Raw genomic sequence first — 7,252 nt, forward strand, 5'->3', positions numbered from 1 at the left:
CCCCTCCCCTCCCCTCCCCTCCCCGGTGTGTGTGTATATGTACGCATCGTTCAAGCCCTTCATTTCCCAGAAAAGAGCTCGGGATTTATGAGTGCATGAGCCGCCGCGAGCGACATCTCCAGAGAAGGATGTTTTCCTGCAAACAGTCAGGAGGAGGGGTGCGTGGGCGGACAGCTCCCATAGAAACACTATCCAGCAACACTCGGGGAGCGTCATCGAGGGGAGGTGCGCCGTGAGGACAGAGGAGGCGTGATTCTGAGAAACAGGCCCGAGGAGCCGTGATTGACAGGGAGCGACTCCTGACAGCAGCTGCTGCTTCAAACTTCCCCCATCAACCAGCTCGCATAACGCCTCGCCAAGAGCGTTCGAGCCCGAGCCGCCGGCCTCAAGGAACCCGACGCCAAGTCACGAAGAGCCGGTAAAAATATCTCAGATCGAAGGAAACGTGTCCTTAAATTATGCTAACCGGCATTCGTTTGTTCACCTATGGGTGGTACTGGTATCGGTACCACGAGTACGGTGTACTTGTACTCATAAAAGTACTCAGAAATGTTTCACAGCAGCGTCCTGTTCACCTCTCAGCTGAGCAGTCGGGTCGTAGCGCAGCGGCAAAGTCAGCCGTGTGGAGGCAACAGTGCACTTCTCTCTCAGGCCGCAGGTTTACTCGTCGTTCCTAGAGTTTCTAACATTTTAAACCTTCTAACATCCAAAGCTCTCAACTACCAAACTCTATTTTATATTAAAGATCTTCTTGTTCCATGTTTTCATAAAGGATTATTTCCCTGTCAGGCTGCAGGTTTACTCGTTGTTCCTAGAGTTTCTAAAATTTTAAATCTTACTTCTAACATGCAAAGCTCTCGATAACCAAGCTCCATCTTATATTAAAGATCTTCTTGTTCCATTTTTTCCTAACAGAGCACTTTGCTCTTAGACTGCAGGTTTACTTGTGGTTCCTAGAGTTTCTAAAAGTAGAACAGGAGGCGGAGCTTTCAGTTCTCAGGCTCCTACTTCCAGTTTCTGTCCGTGAGGCTGACTCCCTGTCTACTTTTAAGACTTTCCTTTGTAATAAATCCTATAGTTCGGGCTGGTTTGGGTTTCCTGAACCATCCCTTAGCTGTGCTGCTATAGGCTTAGACTGCTGGAGGACACATTAACTCTGCCGTCCTTATTTGCTCTCCTCTCCATGTTTGTATTTGTAATTATTATCATTAACGTAGTTTTCTTCCCATAGAAACCGCACCTGGACCCAAACGATGTTTGCTGACCACCAATAGAAACAGCAGAAGAAAACAAAACTGTGTGGTGGTGATTCAAAGAGAGCAACACTGGGAATATACGGATCTGAGCTCAATCCCTGGCTTAACGAGCTGCTTAACGAGCAGCAGCTGACAACAAGGCTCTAAGCTAACGCTAGCCTAGTGCTTCAAAATGGTCTTCTTTTTACCAGTCTCTCCACTCGTCCTGGATGTCTTTAAAGAGGCGAGACAGGAACTCACTTCGTTGTTTTTCTGTTTTCTTTTTATTTATTAGTTTTCAGCGACATTATCGGGAACGACCGGCGCCTCCGTTTACCTGAACACGACCGCGGCGACCAACATTAAACCTCATCGTTTTGGGTTTTTTCCTCCTAAAATAGTTCCTATCATGTGGTTTATTCTGGTCATCAGTAAGTTTGTCACACTGTTCTGTCAGCAGTGATCAGAACCGACTTTAATGTTAAATATTGACCTTTTTTTTTGCAGAAACTGTAACACAAATTGTAAAAATAAGCTTTGTTGGCGATTCAGGAACTGAAGACTTTGGTTAGGAGACGTTTCGATGAATCTGTACACAGATAAAAGTGTTTGTTTGTTATGGAAAACTACCGGAGTGAACTCCTTCAAGCTGCAGGTTAAACTCCTTACGGCTTCAGTTTCAGGAGGGCTGAACAAGTCGAGTGTTTGCAAAGTAACCGAGGCCCCTTCGTCCGCCGCTGTCGCCGCCGCCGGCTGTGGACGTGAGGAGGAACGCTGACTTCATGGTGGGGTTGTGTAAGAGCACGGGGCGAGGCCTGAAAGCCGAGCCGTGTGAGACAAACGAAAGTGCTGATGAGCCGAAAAGAGCCAGCGTTTCTGGAGGCGATCAAATACAAACCCGACCCTCCCCACCCCCACCCCCCTTCCGCTCGGAGCAGAAGTCAGATGTCAGCGAGGACAGACGGGCCCTGAACTCATCTGGAGCTGCGTGGACAGTATGTGGTGAAGGGTCGGTTCTGAGGGGAGGGGGGCGGGGGGAAGAGAAAGGTCGCAGTGTAAGCTGATAAAGGCAGGAGGCAGAGCCCGGCCCGCTTTCAGCCCAGCCAGTCAGCTGACGCTTGCAGCTGTGTTTGGAACATCAATATGAGCCTTGTTCAGCCTTCCTCCCCCCCTCATCTGCTCACTCGGCATCCCCCTCCTCCTCTTTCCATCACGCCGTTTCCTTTTTTTTTTTCCAGCTCTGATTTATGAAAGTAGGGCATGTGCCCATAACTGCTGCATCAAGGCACATGGCGAAGCCTCCAGAGGCTGGAAGGCTCTGTTTACATCAGCCCAGACAACTGCACCGCGTTGCACAATCACTCCGGGCGAGCTGGGTTATATAAAGCGCACGGCCATGTTGGCGCTTCTCCGCCTGGAAATCCTGAGCTGCACAGATCCACCTCTGCAGCCGGGGGAACAGCAGAGACCGGTGGAAGAAATAAAAATGAAATCCGTGTCTTTAAATTAATAAAACGGAAGAAGAGGTTCCGTTTGGGGCGGAGAAGTCCGACAGTTTTGATGAATTCAACAACCTTTTCAAACCCTCGATATCTCACCTGATTCCGCCATATTTGTTTGTTTTTTTAACAGACGATTTAACAGTCACGTGACTCAAGCTGCCGCGTGGCTTCCGGGGCGGATTCAGCTTTGTTTACACTGAGCGCGTACCCGCATTTCAGAACTGCGTGCCCCGTTTTGACGTGGTTCAGTTCATAGTTCGATTTCACGGTTTGCCATCGTCCTGCAAACTTTGAACCGTTTTATTTTTGCAGCTTTTTCCCCCCGTAGCGCTCGCCGTTCAGCTGGAAGTTCATTGTTGGGAAGGCTGCGGTTCCTACGAGTCTGAAAGGTTCATCCCAGAGTTGACATCCGGTCCCAAACGGGACCAGAAACTTGACTGAGCTGACTGAGCCGAACGTTTTGATATGAGAACGATTAAAGTGGTCAGAGGTGGGCGGAACCATCGACTGAACGCTGAGTCAGCGTTTTTTAAAAATGATCCGGTTCTGGAAATATTCAAATTTGACCTCAAGTGAACAAAAACAGACATCGTGTCGGTATTTAATGAACAGATAACGCACAGCGCCATGGTTCGGAGGAAACATTAAAGATGGCTGCCAATCTTCCATGGAATGACAGCAAATTCACCCCGAAGGTCAGACCGTGCAGTGCTCAGAGAAATGAGCTCCATCTCAGACCCTACAGGCCTCAGTTAGTAAGTTGAAGGTCAAAGGTCATGGTCTTTTCTCTAAAAACAACATGGCAGCTCGACTTGGGTTCATCTGAATGAACCACAAGACTTCTGGACCAGAACCAGACCAGAGGACAGATGGTTACCCAGAATGCACTGCAGCTGTCAGCACGGCGGTGGAGGGCTGATGGTTTGGGCTGGAGTCAGATGTGAGGCCATCTGTCCTACAATAGAACGGACCAGAACCAGAACCAGAACCTCAGAGAGCTGAGCTGAAGCAACGCTGGAGAGAAGAGTGGGCCACAACTCCTCCACAACCATCAGAGAGACAAACAGGAGTTCCTGCTGCTGGAGGAGGTTCTACAACCTGCTGGGTCAGGAGCTGGACCTTCGAAGTAACTGTAACTGTAATCTCCAACAGATTACAGATTATTTAAATTCAAATTATTCATCGTTTTTTGGGGGGGGTTTTCACCATGAAAATGGCGTCTTTGTTTCCGTTCGACTCGAAGCACGCCGCTGACATTCCTGGCGCCGGAGACCTGAAACCGCTTTGAGACGCGCCCAAGACGAAAACCGATTTTAGTTTTTTCTCCATCCGGAGCTCGAACCTGAATACGTTTATTTTTTATTTTCAGATATTTTCTCTCCAGTCTTTGTTGCTGGCTGCCGTCTTTGTAGAAGTCCTCCTCCTCCTCCTCCTCCTCCTCCTCATAACTCAGCTGTTACTTGGCAACCCGGTCCCAGCTGGACCCGGCATCAGCCGCGTTGCCACGGAAACGGAACGCGCGCACGCAGCGAGGACGAGGAGGAGAGAAGAAGAGCCCCCACGTGCGTGCTCGGCTCGGCTCGGAGCCGGGGGGGAGGGGGGGTGGCGCCCGTCAAAGGGGCGGGATCAAAGCTGGAGCGGCGGGCGCTTCGATCCCGCGCACCTGCGGTGTTTTTCCACACCTGCTCGATGCCATCGCCCAATCGGACGATTTATCCGCATCGACCGCACGGCTCCGGGGGAAAAGGAGCGCGCCTCCTCCGCGCCGCATCTGTCGCCATGGCAACCAGATCCATCATCTGCAGGGGGATCAATTGATTCATTATTGAGTGAGAAGCGCAGCTCCTCCTCCTCCTCTGCTTCCAGTTCACGTCTGCTCTCTCTGCCTCCGAGCAGCCATTACTGCCGTCCACGACGAGCGAAGCCTCGTACAATTTCACATCGAAGGTCTCGCCTTCCTTGAAGGAATGCACGCCACCTGCCGCCTTTGACGGCAGAGTTTTAATCCAAGATGGCCCCCACCGCCAACACACTGTTACAGTCTGTGGGTCTTTACCAGCGGCGTCCCTGCTGGTCGCCGTCCTGCAGGTTTTAGCTGCTTCCTGCCGCCTGAGTGATTAACGGGCTTCAGCAGAACCTGGAGACCCTCTGAAGAGCAGAGAAACATCTAAAACTTGCAAGATGGCGGCCCACCAGGACCAGGACTGGACGCCGCCGATCTCTACGATAAATAGTTCTTAAAATGCCCAAATGTACGACAGTTTTTGAAAAAAAAAACCTCGTCATTATTCACGTAAACGCCAATCAGGAGGTCTGATCGCACCTTTCGGCACTTCCTATCTGGCAACCCTGCGCCGATCTTAGCGGTCAACGCTCGGGTTGCCTGTTGAGAGTGACTCTCAGCGGCGGCCGCAGAAACCCCGCCTCGTCGCTTCAGTTAAGCCACTTTTGACTTGGCAAAGGTCAGCCATCTTTGAGTGACTCTGCAGACACGTGGGGGTGGACGCCATCGCCTCCGGGCCGATGGAGACGTTCAGCCGTGACTCGGCAGAGCGCAGGTCAGAGCGAGGAAAAGGCAGGGCGGCGTGCTCGGGGCAGCGTGCGCCTTTCCTGCGCAGACAACATGAATCAGCGTCAGCCGAGGCCCGAAGGAGGGAAGGGCAAATGTAACGTGACACGCGTAGCCTGCTCGAAACGCCGCTTCCCGGCGGAGGGCATTCGTAGCTGCAGGCGAAGACGAGCTTTGATTCCCGTCCACCTGAGCAGAGCCCGAAGGCACCGGGGCGCCGGTTCCCGGGGAAGACAGGAAGAGCGTGTTGTAGGAAAACGAGCGCTAAATGGAAGATGTCAGCTGCGGCACTTTGACATTTTAATGTCATCTCTGAGGGAATTGCATCATTACCCCCGCCTCCCTCCTCTTCCTGGTTTTTTCCAGGCTCGGTGCTGGGAAACCTCCTGATGGATGTCAACAAGCCATCCCTCCGGGAGAGAGGAGCCGCGGGGGGGTGGAGCTTTCCGCCATGTTGCAGAGAAAAGCCAACGCCGCGATCCGCCGGGTCGCTTCCTGTCGGCGTGGAGCTGCAGCGGTTTATCTACGGAGCGCCGTCCAACAACAAGAACGACGAGCTCGGGTCATAAATCCGGTCCTGGGGTGAAAACTGAGCTCCGAACGAAACAAGCTGAAGCTGAGCTGAAAGCTAAAAGCAGCAAAATGCTAACTTAGCACAAAATGTTGGCTAAAAGCGGCAGGGCGTTAGTAGCGAAATGCTAAATAAAGTCGCAAAATTCGAGCTAAAACTAGCTAGAAAACAAAAAAAACTGAGCTGAAAGCTAAATCTAGTGGAACGCTAGCTAAAACTAGCAAAACGGAGAACTTCAGCTGAGACGCCCAAAGATTCAGAAGATGCTCACCGAAGAAGCTGAAGCTGTTAAAGCTATATAAAAAAAAACAGAATATTAGCTAAACAGCAAAAAAATAAAAAAATACTAGCGAAACGTGGCAAAATGCTACCTGAACTAACCAAATGGTAGCTAAAAGGTAGAAGTAGCAAAAAAACAAAAATAGCAAGATGCTAAACAAAGCAAAAATGATCGTAAACCAGTCAAATACTGACTAAAAGGCTAAACGTACCACAACACTAGCTAAAAGTAACAAAATATGAGCTAAAAGGTAGCAATAGCAAATAAAATGGTAGCTAGAAGGCTAAATGTACAACCACACTAGCTAAAAGTAACAAAATGCTACCTAAATCAGCTAAATGTTAGCAAAAAACAAAGAAAAAAAATGCTACCTTAAAAGGTAGAGTTAGCAGCAAAATGCTAGCTTAAAGTAACAGTAGCAAAAACAACCAACTAAAAGCAGCTAAAGGCTAGCTAAAAGCTAACATTAACAGGTCTTTCTGAGCTGTGTTTACATGATCGCCCTGCGTGTTTGTTTGTTTTTCTACAGGCACTTTGGTTTCCTCTCACACTAAAACAGGCTAAAGCTACAATAAGCTAAACTGCAGCTAAAATGAGCTAAAGGCACGATAAACCGCCAACATTTTTACTCCAAATCTGGATTTATTTTCTTTTTCATGATGTTCTGTTTTGTCTGTTCGTGTCCAAGATTCCTCAGAAAGTTCTGAACTGATTTTTTTCAGGAAGTTTTCAGGAAACGTCAAACATGGCGCCAGGAAAACGGCGTTCGATGTTGGCGGTGATCCGGATTCTGGAATTTCCTCACGGATTGGAAGCGGGTTCTCCTAGTTTTATATATAAAATGTCTATAAAACACCGGGTGCTTGTTTGAGGCTCAGGTTTCGGTCAGGGAGCGAGAGACGCTGGTGTGTGGTAACCGTGGAGACGGTGACGAGCCCCCAGCAGTCGTTTTTAATTGTTGGTGGTTACAGTCTGCAGGTCACCTCTGCAGGGAGTGGAAACAGGGGGAGGAGGTGGGGGGGGGGGCATTCTTGTGGGGGCCCCTGAGCTCCACAGCAGCGTTATGTCCTCCGCCACCCCCGCCCCCCTGCTTCC

General features: G+C 50.0%; 1 long non-coding RNA gene across 1 annotated transcript in view; it reads right to left on the reverse strand.

Annotated features, from left to right (window-relative positions):
• The window catches only part of LOC112450776, a 9,816-nt gene that overhangs the window by 1,638 nt on the left and 926 nt on the right, over positions 1-7,252 (reverse strand). The window lies entirely within an intron of this gene.

The sequence above is a fragment of the Kryptolebias marmoratus genome, linkage group LG22 (genome assembly GCF_001649575.2).
Source record: "Kryptolebias marmoratus isolate JLee-2015 linkage group LG22, ASM164957v2, whole genome shotgun sequence".
Lineage (NCBI taxonomy): Eukaryota > Metazoa > Chordata > Actinopteri > Cyprinodontiformes > Rivulidae > Kryptolebias > Kryptolebias marmoratus.